Genomic DNA, 13,283 nt, shown 5'->3' on the forward strand with positions numbered 1-13,283 from the left:
AATGATAAATATTTGCACATTTAAACGTGTTTCTTTCATATTTCAAATAAGCCATATATATTAATACATTAAAGTCTGGATTCGATTAACGACCTGGGGATCAGAGCCCCAGGCGGAACTGCCCAAAGACTATGATATCAGACCAGCGGGGATTAGGTAGGTAGTAGGTTGGCCAGGGCACCAGCCGCCCGTTGAGATACTACCACTAGAGAGGTATTGGATCCTTTGACTGGCCAGACAGTAATGCATTGGATCCCTCTCTCTGCACGGCTTATTTTTTCTTTGCCTACACTTACACAGAATAGTTTGGCCTATTCTTTACATATTCTCGTCTTTCCTCATACACCTGACAACAATGAGATACTTAACACTTCTTCACCCAAGGGGTTAATTACTGTACTGCAATTTGTTCAGTGTACTTTCCTCTTGGTAAGGGTAGAAGAGACTCTTTAGCTGTGGTAAGCAGCTCTTCTAGGAGAAGGACACTCCAATATTAAACCACTGTTCTCTAGTCTTGGGTAGTGCCATAGCCTCTGTACCATGGTCTTCCACTGTCTTGGGTTGGAGTTCTCTTGCTTGAGGGTACACTCAGGCACACTATTCTATCTTATTTTTTTTTCTTCCTCTTGTTTTTTTGAAATGGTGTGTTGGGCAGGCTTAATAGAAGGGCCTTGGATGCCTGGTGGTTTATCAAGAGGTTGTCTTTTCCTTTTTCTGATTCTTTTTCTTCTCAAAACCATCCTTACTGTCCTCCCTTCAGTTGAAGTGGCTATCCTGGAGGGTATTTAGCCTTGCATGGTGTATCGGCTCCTCCATGTTGACCAGTTTTTCCGACTTTTTACTATAGTCTATGGGTATCATCAATCACTTTGTTTATAATTCTGTACGTATTGTTTTTGTTATAATTCTTGTTAATCTAGTTTTTAAGTATTTATGTCTCTTTTATATTTCTATTAATTCTTATGCTGTCTGGAGACATTGAGCGAAATCCTGGACCATTACGTCCTAGATTTCGTCAATGTCGTCTTCTGTATTGCAATATTCGTGGTCTTCATGCAAATATCCAAGACCATACAGTTGCGTCCAGACAGTATGATATTCTTTTGTGCTCAGAAACTTTGGTTTCTAATATGAGGCACTCATCTGAGCTCCTTATAACTGGTTTCAAGAAGCCAATAATGTTGAAACGTGATGCCATCCCTAGGGCCAGAGGAATGGCGGTGTATATTAGGACCGAGTACCCTGCTTCTCATAAGTCCTGCTATCAATGTGGATGTCATGAGATTCAGGTAATAAAAGTTTGTGGCAGGCATAACAACTTTTATTTATGTTCGATCTACCGGAATCCAGACATGGATGATTCTATCTTCGATTGTCTTCTTACCATTATGGCTATGATACAAGAAGATGATAGAAAGGCTTCTTTTGTCTTTGTTGGTGATTTTAATGCTCACCATAGGGAGTGGTTAAGTTCTATCTCTCCTACTGATCGCCATGGCTTAAGAGCTTTAGACTTTGCCTCTGAATCAGGCTGTGAGCAAATCATAAATGAAGCTACTCACAGGTCTGGTAATTGCTTGGACCTTGTATACACTGACTCCCCTGGCGTTATAACTGGTAAGGTTGGTTCTCCAGTCGGGACATCTGATCATGCCTTGATTTCATTATTAGTGAAGACTGAGCGGCCTGTCCCTGATATATCATATTCTTGTAAAATTTATATGAAATCCCAAGCAGACTGGAATGGGATTTTACATGATCTTTTGTGCTTGAATTGGTCACAATTATATAATAGTGTAGATCCTGTTGTCCCTTTGAATGAGAATCTAGTCAACATAATTGATAGGCGTATCCCTTCTCGTGTGCTAAGGTACCGAGTGAAGGACAAACCGTGGTTCAATAATGATTGTAGACGTGCTTTTTTGGAGAAGCAGGAGGCCTATCAACTTTGGAAGGGTAACAGATCAGATTTGACCAGGAACAACTATACTCAGCTTCGAGCTTTTGCTCAGAGAGTTTATGCCTCAACTGAAAAGGAGTACAATTTAACCATAAAAGAAACACTTTCTGGTACAACTCAGGAACATAAATGGTGGTCTACCCTTAAATCTGCACTCTTTGGTGTAGATGCAACAGTTCCTCCTTTACATAAACCAGATGGCTCAGTCACTCACTGTCCAAAGGAAAAGGCAACCCTTTTGGCTGATGTTTTTGACAGTAAACAGAGTAATGAAAAACTTGAACTTCCTCATTCCTGTTTTCCTGAGGCTAAACTAACTAGTTTAGCTTTTCGATCTCGTGAGATTAAAGCTCTGTTGATGGACCTTGATGCTTATGGAGGTGTAGACCCAAATGGTATTTTTCCTTTGTTTTTTATAAAGACAGCAGATTTCTTAGCTCCAAAGTTATCTGTTATTTTGCGCAAGTTAGCAAGAAGAGGAGCTTTTAGCACTAGTTGGAGGATTGGTAATGTTACTCCTCTATGTAAATGTGTTTGTGGTAGCTCAAGTCCCACTGATTACCGCCCAATTTCCATAACTCCCATATTATCTAAAGTTTTTGAACGTCTTCTGGCAAAACGTCTTAATAGGTTTGCTGAAGGTAATCATCTACTCCCTAGTTTACAATTTGGTATTCGTAAAGGCCTTGGAGCATGTGATGCCCTGCTTACAATCTCCAATGCTGTTCAGAAATCCCTTGATTGTGGTCGGGAAGTTCGTATGATTGGCCTTGATTTTAGTGCTGCCTTTGACCGTGTTAATCATGAGGCCCTTGTTTTCAAACTGAAACAGTTGGGAGTGGGTGGGTCGTTTCTTAGCATTATTATTGATTTTTTAAGTAATAGATCTCAAAGAGTTGTTGTTGATGGGCACCATAGTGATTATAGGAATGTGATATCTGGTGTTCCACAGGGTAGTGTTCTTGGCCCATTACTTTTCATACTATATACACATGACATGTGGTTTGGCCTAGAAAACAAGCTTGTTGCATATGCAGATGATGCTACTCTCTTTACATCAATTCCATCCCCTGAATGTAGATCTAGGGTTGGTGAATCCCTTAACAGAGATTTAGCTAGAATTAGTGCATGGTGCAAATTATGGGGTATGAAGTTGAATCCTAACAAAACTCAAAGTATGATTGTAAGTAGGTCAAGGACGGTGGTTCCTCAACATCCGGATCTCAGTATTGATAATGTTTCTTTAAATATGTATGACTCTTTCAAAATTTTAGGTGGGATTCTCGACAGTAAATTTACTTTTGAGAAACATATAAGGTCTGTGTCTTCTTCAATTTCACAAAAAATAGGCTTATTGAGAAAGTCTTTCAAGATTTTCGGTGGTCAATCTATTCTGAAGAAGTGTTTTCATTCTTTCATTCTACCTTGTTTTGAGTATTGTTCTCCTGTCTGGTCTTCAGCTGCTGATTCTCATCTTAATTTGTTGGACAGAAACTTACGGTCTATTAAATTTCTTATTGCTGATCTAGATGTTAATCTCTGGCACCGTCGTTCAATTAGTTCATTATGTATGTTGCATAAGATTTTTCACAACTCTGACCATCCTTTACATTCAGATCTCCCTGGACAATTCTATCCTGTTCGTAATACTAGGCAGGCAGTTAATTCTAATAGCCAGGCCTTCTCCATCACGAGGCTCAATACTACGCAGTACTCTAGAAGTTTTATTCCAGCTGTGACCAAGTTGTGGAATGATCTTCCTAATTGGATGGTTGAATCAGTAGAACTTCAAAAGTTCAAAGTTGGAGCAAATGCTCTTTTGTTGACCAGGCAGACATAGTCTTTTTATAGTTTATTTATGACATATTTGTTTTTGATGTTGTTGATAGTTTATTATATGACATGTCTGTTTTGACGTTGTTTCTTATTTTAGAATGATTTATTGTTAATTTGTTCTCTTCATTTATTTATTTCCTTATTTCCTTTCCTCATTGAGCTATTTTTCCCTGTTGGAGCCCCTGGGCTTATAGCATCTTGCTTTTCCAACTAGGGTTGTAGCTTGGATAGTAATAATAATAATAATAATAATTTGAACCCTCATCTAGGATATCTGTATGCCAGTGTCCATACCACTCGGCCACGAAGAAAGATAAAAGTCAATGACAATTCTTCTATACATATACCTGTCAAATTCTGGTTTTCTGTACTTAGAATTGAAATCAACCCATCTTCACCATCGTATGTAATTGCTAGGTTAGGAACTTGGCATTCAATTAATGATAAATTTTTTGCACATTTAAACGTGTTTCTTTCATATTTTAAATAAGCCTTATATATTAATACATTAAAGTCTGGATTCTCTTAATGACCTGGGGATCAGAGCCCCAGGCGGAACCGCCTAAAGACTATGATATCGGACCAGCGGGGATTTGAACTCTCGTCCAGGATATCTGTATGCCAGTGACCATACCACTCGGCCACGAAGAAAGATGAAGGTCAATGACAATTCTTCTATATATACATATACCTGTCAAATTTTGGTTTTCTGTACTTAGAATTGAAATCAACCCATCTTCACCATCTTAGCTAATTGGTAGGTTTGGGACTTGGCATTCGATTAATGATATATTTTTTGCACATTCAAACGTGTTTCTCTCATATTTCAAATCAGCCATATATATTAATACATTAAAGTCTGGATTCTCTTAAAGACCTGGGGATCAGAGCCCCAGGCGGAAACGGCCAAAGACTATGATATCGGACCAGCGGGGATTTGAACTCTCGTTCAGGATATCTGTATGCCAGTGACCATACCACTCGGCCACGAAGAAAGATAAATTCAATGACAATTCTTCTATACATATACCTGTCAAATTCTGGTTTTCTGTACTTAGAATTGGAATCAACCCATCTTCACCATCATATCTAATTGGTAGGTTTGGGACTTGGCATTCAATTAATGATAAATTTTTGCACATTTTAACGTGTTTCTTTCATATTTAAAATAAGGCTTATAAATTAATACATTAAATTTTGGATTCTCTTAACGACCTGGGGATCAGAGCCCCAGGCGGAACCGCCTAAAGACTACGATATCGGACCAGCAGGGATTTGAACTCTCGTCCATTATATCTGTATGCCAGTGACCATACCACTCGGCCACGAAGAAAGATAAAAGTCAATGACAATTCTTTTATATATACAGTATACCTGTCAAATTATGGTTTTCTGTACTTAGAATTGAAATCAACCCATCTTCACCATCGTAGCTAATTGGTAAGTTTGGGACTTGGCATTCGATAAATGATAAATTTTTGCACATTTAAACGTGTTTCTTTCATATTCTAAATAAGCTATATATATTAATACATTAAAGTCAGGATTCTCTTAACGACCTGGGGATCAGAGCCCCAGGCAGAAACGCCCAAAGACTATGATATCGGACCAGCATGATTTGAACCCTCGTCAAGGATATCTGTATGCCAGTGACCATACCACTCGGCCTCGAAGAAAGATAAAAGTCAATAACAATTCTTTTATATATACAGTATACCTGTCAAATTATGGTTTTCTGTACTTAGAATTGAAATCAACCCATCTTCACCATCGTAACTAATTGGTGGGTTTGGGACTTGGCATTCGATTAATGATAAATTTTTGCACATTTAAACGTGTTTCTTTCATATTCTAAATAAGCCATATATATTAATACATTAAAGTCTGGATTCTCTTAACGACCTGGGGATCAGAGCCCCAGGCGGATCCACCCAAAGACTATGATATCGGACCAACGGGGATTTGAACCCTTGTCCAGGATATCTGTATGCCAGTGACCATACCACTCGGCCACGAAAAAAGATAAAAGTCAATGACAATTCTTCTATAAACATACCTGTCAAAGTCTGGTTTTCTGTACTTAGAATTGAAATCAACCCATCTTCCCCATCGTAGCTAATTGGTAGGTTTGGGACTTGGCATTCGATTAATGATAAATTTTTGCAAATTTAAACGTGTTTCGTTCATATTTCAAATAAGCCAAATATATTAATACATTAAAGTCTGGATTCGATTAACGACCTGGGGATCAGAGCCCCAGGCGGAACTGCCCCAAGAATATGATATCGGACCAGCTGGGATTTGAACCCTCATCCAGGATATCTGTATGCCAGTGTCCATACAACTCGGCCACGAAGAAAGATTAAAGTCAATGACAATTCTTCTATACATATACCTGTCAAATTCTGGTTTTCTGTACTTAGAATTGAAATCAACCCATCTTCACCATCGTAGCTAATTGGTAGGTTTGGGACTTGGCATTCGATTAATGATAAATTTTTGCACATTTAAACGTGGTTCTTTCATACTCCAAATAAGCCTTATATAATAATATATTAAAGTCTGGATTCTCTTAACGACCTGGGGATCAGAGCCATAGCCGGAACCGCCCAAAGACTCTGATATTGGACTAGCGGGGATTTGAACCCTCGTCCATGATATCTGTATGTCAGTGACCATACCACTCGGCCTCGAAGAAAGATAAAAGTCAATGACAATTCTTCTATACATATACCTGTCAAATTCTTGTTTTCTGTACTTAGAATTGAAATCAACCCATCCTCACCATCGTAGCTAATTGGTAGGTTTGGGACTTGGCATTCGATTAATGATAAATTTTTGCATATCTAAACGTGTTTCTTTTATATTTCAAATAAGCCATATATATTAATACATTAAAGTCTGGATTCTCTTAAAGACCTGGGGATCAGAGCCCCAGGCGGAACCGCCCAAAGACTCTGATATCGGACCAGCGGGGAATTGAACCCTCATCTGTATGCCAGTGACCATACCACTCGGCCACGAAGAAAGATAAAAGTCAATGACAATTCTTCTATACATATACATGTCGAATTCTGGTTTTCTGTACTTAGAATTGGAATCAACCCATCTTCACCATTGTATCTAATTGGTAGGTTTGGGACTTGGCATTCAATTAATTATAAATTTTTGCACATTTAAACTTGTTTCTTTCATATTCTAAATAAGCTATATATATTAATACATTAAAGTCAGGATTCTCTTAACGACCTGGGGATCAGAGCCCCAGGCAGAAACGCCCAAAGACTATGATATCGGACCAGCATGATTTGAACCCTCGTCAAGGATATCTGTATGCCAGTGACCATACCACTCGGCCTCGAAGAAAGATAAAAGTCAATAACAATTCTTTTATATATACAGTATACCTGTCAAATTATGGTTTTCTGTACTTAGAATTGAAATCAACCCATCTTCACCATCGTAACTAATTGGTGGGTTTGGGACTTGGCATTCGATTAATGAAAAATTTTTGCACATTTAAACGTGTTTCTTTCATATTCTAAATAAGCCATATATATCAATACATTAAAGTTTGGATTCTCTTAACGACCTGGGGATCAGAGCCCCAGGCGGATCCACCCAAAGACTATGATATCGGACCAACGGGGATTTGAACCCTTGTCCAGGATATCTGTATGCCAGTGACCATACCACTCGGCCACGAAAAAAGATAAAAGTCAATGACAATTCTTCTATAAACATACCTGTCAAAGTCTGGTTTTCTGTACTTAGAATTGAAATCAACCCATCTTCCCCATCGTAGCTAATTGGTAGGTTTGGGACTTGGCATTCGATTAATGATAAATTTTTGCAAATTTAAACGTGTTTCGTTCATATTTCAAATAAGCCAAATATATTAATACATTAAAGTCTGGATTCTCTTAACGACCTGGGGATCAGAGCCCCAGGCGGAACTGCCCAAAGACTATGATATCGGACCAGCTGGGATTTGAACCCTCATCCAGGATATCTGTATGCCAGTGTCCATACCACTCGGCCACGAAGAAAGATTAAAGTCAATGACAATTCTTCTATACATATACCTGTCAAATTCTGGTTTTCTGTACTTAGAATTGAAATCAACCCATCTTCACCATCGTAGCTAATTGGTAGGTTTGGGACTTGGCATTCGATTAATGATAAATTTTTGCACATTTAAACGTGGTTCTTTCATACTCCAAATAAGCCTTATATAATAATATATTAAAGTCTGGATTCTCTTAACGACCTGGGGATCAGAGCCCCAGCCGGAACCGCCCAAAGACTCTGATATTGGACTAGCGGGGATTTGAACCCTCGTCCATGATATTTGTATGTCAGTGACCATACCACTCGGCCACGAAGAAAGATAAAAGTCAATGACAATTCTTCTATACATATACCTGTCAAATTCTGGTTTTCTGTACTTAGAATTGAAATCAACCCATCCTCACCATCGTAGCTAATTGGTAGGTTTGGGACTTGGCATTCGATTAATGATAAATTTTTGCATATCTAAACGTGTTTCTTTTATATTTCAAATAAGCCATATATATTAATATATTGAAGTCTGGATTCTCTTAACTACCTGGGGATCAGAGCCCCAGGCGGAACCGCCCAAAGACTCTGATATCGGACCAGCGGGGAATTGAACCCTCATCCAGGATATCTGTATGCCAGTGACCATACCACTCGGCCACGAAGAAAGATAAAAGTCAATGACAATTCTTCTATACATATACATGTCAAATTCTGGTTTTCTGTACTTAGAATTGAAATCAACCCATCTTCACCATTGTATCTAATTGGTAGGTTTGGGACTTGGCATTCAATTAATTATAAATTTTTGCACATTTAAACTTGTTTCTTTCATATTCTAAATAAGCTATATATATTAATACATTAAAGTCAGGATTCTCTTAACGACCTGGGGATCAGAGCCCCAGGCAGAAACGCCCAAAGACTATGATATCGGACCAGCATGATTTGAACCCTCCTCAAGGATATCTGTATGCCAGTGACCATACCACTCGGCCACGAAGAAAGATAAAAGTCAATAACAATTCTTCTATACATATACATGTCAAATTCTGGTTTTCTGTACTTAGAATTGAAATCAACCCATCTTCACCATCATAACTAATTGGTAGGTTTGGGACTTGGCATTCGATTAATGATAAATTTTTGCACATTTAAACGTGTTTCTTTCATATTCTAAATAAGCCATATATATTAATACATTAAAGTTTGGATTCTCTTAACGACCTGGGGATAAGAGCCCCAGGCAGAACCACCCAAAGACTATGATATTGGACCAGCGGGGATATGAACCCTAGTCCAGGATATCTGTATGCCAGTGACCATACCACTCGGCCACGAAGAAAGATAAAAGTCAATGACAATTCTTCTATACATATCCTTGTCAAATTCTGGTTTTCTGTATTTAGAATTGAAATCAACCCATCTTCACCATCTTAACTAATTGGTAGGTTTGGGACTTGGCATTCGATTAATGATATATTTTTGCACATTTAAACCTGTTTCTTTCATATTTCATATAAGACATATATATTAATACATTAAAGTCTGGATTATCTTAACGACCTGGGGATAAGAGCCCCAGGCAGAACCGCCCAAAGACTCTGATATCAGACCAGCGGGGATTTGAACCCTCGTCCAGGATATCTGTATGCCAGTGAGCATACCACTCGGCCACGAAGAAAGATAAAAGTCAATGACAATTCTTCTATACATATACCTGTCAAATTCTGGTTTTCTGTACTTAGAATTAGAATCAATCCATCTTCACCATCGTACCTAATTCGTAGGTTTGGGACTTGGCATTCGATTAATGATAAATTTTTGCACATTTAAACGTGTTTCTTTCATATTTCAAATAAGCCATATATATTAATACATTAAAGTCTGGATTCTCTTAATGACTTGGGGATCAGAGCCCCAGGCGGAACCACCTAAGGACTATGATATCGGACCAGCGGGGATTTGACCTCTCGTCCAGGATATCTGTATGCCAGTTACCATACCACTCGGCCACGAAGAAAGATAAAAGTCAATGACAATTCTTCTATACATATACCAGTCAAATTCTGGTTTTCTGTACTTAGAATTGAAATCAACCCATCTTCACCATCGTAGCTAATTGGCAGGTATGGGACTTGGCATTAGATTAATGATAAATTTTTGCACATTTAAACGTGTTTCTTTCATATTCTAAATAAGCCATATATATTAATACATTAAAGTCTGGATTCTCTTAACGACCTGGGGATCAGAGCCCCAGGCGGAAACGGCCAAAGACTATGATATCGGACCAGCGGGGATTTGAACTCTCGTCCAGGATATCTGTATGCCAGTGACCATACCACTCGGCCACGAAGAAAGATAAAAGTCAATGACAATTCTTCTATACATATACCTGTCAAATTCTGGTTTTCTGTACTTAGAATTGAAATCAACCCATCTTCACCATCATATCCAATTGGTAGGTTTGGGACTTGGCATTCAATTAATGATAAATTTTTGCACATTTAAACGTGTTTCTTTCATATTTCAAATAAGCCTTATAAATTAATACATTAAAGTTTGGATTCTCTTAATGACCTGGGGATCAGAGCCCCAGGCGGAACTGCCCAAAGACTATGATATCGGACCAGCGGGAATTTGAACTCTCGTCCAGGATATCTGTATGCCAGTGACCATGCCACTCGGCCACGAAGAAAGATAAAAGTCAATGACAATTCTTCTATACATATACCTGTCAAATTCTGGTTTTCTGTACTTAGAATTGAAATCAACCCATCGTCACCATCGTAGCTAATTGGTAGGTTTGGGACTTGGCATTCGATTAATGATAAATTTTGGCACACTTAAACGTGTTTCTTTCATATTTCAAATAAGCCATATATATTAATACATTAAAGTCTGTATTCGCTTAACGACCTGGGGATCAGAGCCCCAGGCGGAACTGCCCAAAGACTATGATATCGGACCAGCGGGTTTTTGAACCCTCGTCCAGGATATCTGTATGCCAGTGACCATACCACTTGGCCAAGAAGAAAGATAAAAGTCAATGACAATTCTTCTATACATATACCTGTCAAATTCTGGTTTTCTGTACTTAGAATTCAAATCAACCTATCTTCACCATCTTAGCTAATTGGTAGGTTTGGGACTTGGCATTCAATTAATGTTATATTTTTGAACATTTAACCTGTTTCTTTCATATTTCAAAAAAGCCATATGTATTAATACATTAAAGTCTGGATTCTCTTAACGACCTGTTGATCAGAGTCCCAGGCGGAACCGCCCAAAGACTATGATATCGGACCTGAGGGGATTTGAACCCTCGTCAAGGATATCTGTATGCCAGTGACCATACCACTCGGCCACGAAAAAAGATAAAAGTCAATGACAATTCTTCTATACATATACCTGTCAAAGTCAGGTTTTCTGTACTTAGAATTAAAATCAACCCATCCTCACCATCGTAGCTAATTGGTAGGTTTGGGACTTGGCATTCGATTAATGATAAATTTTTGCACATTTAAACGTGTTTCTTTCATATTCTAAATAAGCTATATATATTAATACATTAAAGTCTGGATTCTCTTAACGACCTGGGGATCAGAGCCTCAGGCGGAAACGCCCAAATACTATGATATCGGACCAGCATGATTTGAACCCTCGTCAAGGATATCTTTATGCTAGTGACCATACCACTCGGCTACGAAGAACGATAAAAGTCAATGACAATTCTTCTATACATATACCTGTCAAATTCTGGTTTTCTGTACTTAGAATTGAAATCAACCCATCTTCACCATCGTTGCTAATTGGTAGGTTTGGGACTTGGCATTCGATTAATGATAAATTTTTGCACATTTAAACATGTTTCTTTCATATTCTAAATAAGCAATATATATCAATACATTAAAGTCTGGATTCTCTTAACGACCTGGGGATAAGAGCCCCAGGCAGAACCGCCTAAAGACTATGATATTGGACCAGCGGGGATATGAACCCTCGTCCAGGATATCTGTATGCCAGTGACCATACCACTAGGCCACGAAGAAAGATAAAAGTCAATGACACTTCTTCTATACATATACCTGTCAAATTCTGGTTTTCTGTACTTAGAATTGAAATCAACCCATCCTCACCATCATATCTAATTGGTAGGTTTAGGACTTGGCATTCGATTAATGATAAATTTTTGCACATTTAAACGTGTTTCTTTCATATTCTAAATAAGCCATATATATTAATACATTAAAGTCTGGATTCTCTTAACGACCTGGGGATAAGAGCCCCAGGCAGAACCGCCTAAAGACTATGATAATGGACCAGCGGGGATATGAACCCTCGTCCAGGATATCTGTATGCCAGTGACCATACCACTCGGCCACGAAGAAAGATAAAAGTCAATGACAATTCTTTTATATATATATATATATATATATATATATATATATATATATATATATATATATATATATATATATATATATATATATATATATATATATATATATATATATATATATATATATATATATATATATATATATATACAGGTCAAATTCTGGTTTCCTGTACTTAAAATTGAAATCAACCCATCTTCACCATCTTAGCTAATTGGTAGGTTTGGGACTTGACATTCGATTAATGATATATTTTTGCACATTCAAACGTGTTTCTTTCATATTTCAAATAAGCCATATATATTAATACATTAAAGTCTGGATTCTCTTATCGACCTGGGGATCAGAGCCCCAGGCGGAACCGCCCAAAGACTCTGATATCGGACCAGCGGGGATTTGAACCCTCGTCCAGGAAATCTGTATGCCAGTGAGCATACCACTCAGCCACGAAAATTGATAAAAGTCAATGACAATTCTTCTATACATATACCTGTCAAATTCTTAATTTCTTTACTTAGAATTGAAATCAACCCTTCTTCAAAATCGTAGCTAATTGGTAGATTTCGGACTTGGCATCCGATTAATGATAAATATTTGCACATTTAAACGTGTTTCTTTCATATTTTAAATAAGCCATATATATTAATACATTAAAGTCTGGATTCTCTTAACGACATGGAGATCAGAGCCCCAAGCGGAACCGCCTAAAGACTATGATATCGGACCAGCGGGGATTTGAACTCTCGTCCAGGATATCTGTATGCCAGTGAGCATACCACTCGGCCACGGAGAAAGATAAATGTCAATGACAATTCTTCTATACATATACCTGTCAAATTCTGGTTTTCTGTACTTAGAATTGAAATCAATCAATCCTCACCATCGTAGCTAATTGGTAGGTTTGGGACTTGGCATTCGATTAATGATAAATATTTGCACATTTAAACGTGTTTCTTTCATATTTCAAATAAGCCATATATATTAATACATTAAAGTCTGGATTCGATTAACGACCTGGGGATCAG

This window comes from Palaemon carinicauda, chromosome 5, assembly GCF_036898095.1.
Source record: "Palaemon carinicauda isolate YSFRI2023 chromosome 5, ASM3689809v2, whole genome shotgun sequence".
NCBI lineage: Eukaryota > Metazoa > Arthropoda > Malacostraca > Decapoda > Palaemonidae > Palaemon > Palaemon carinicauda.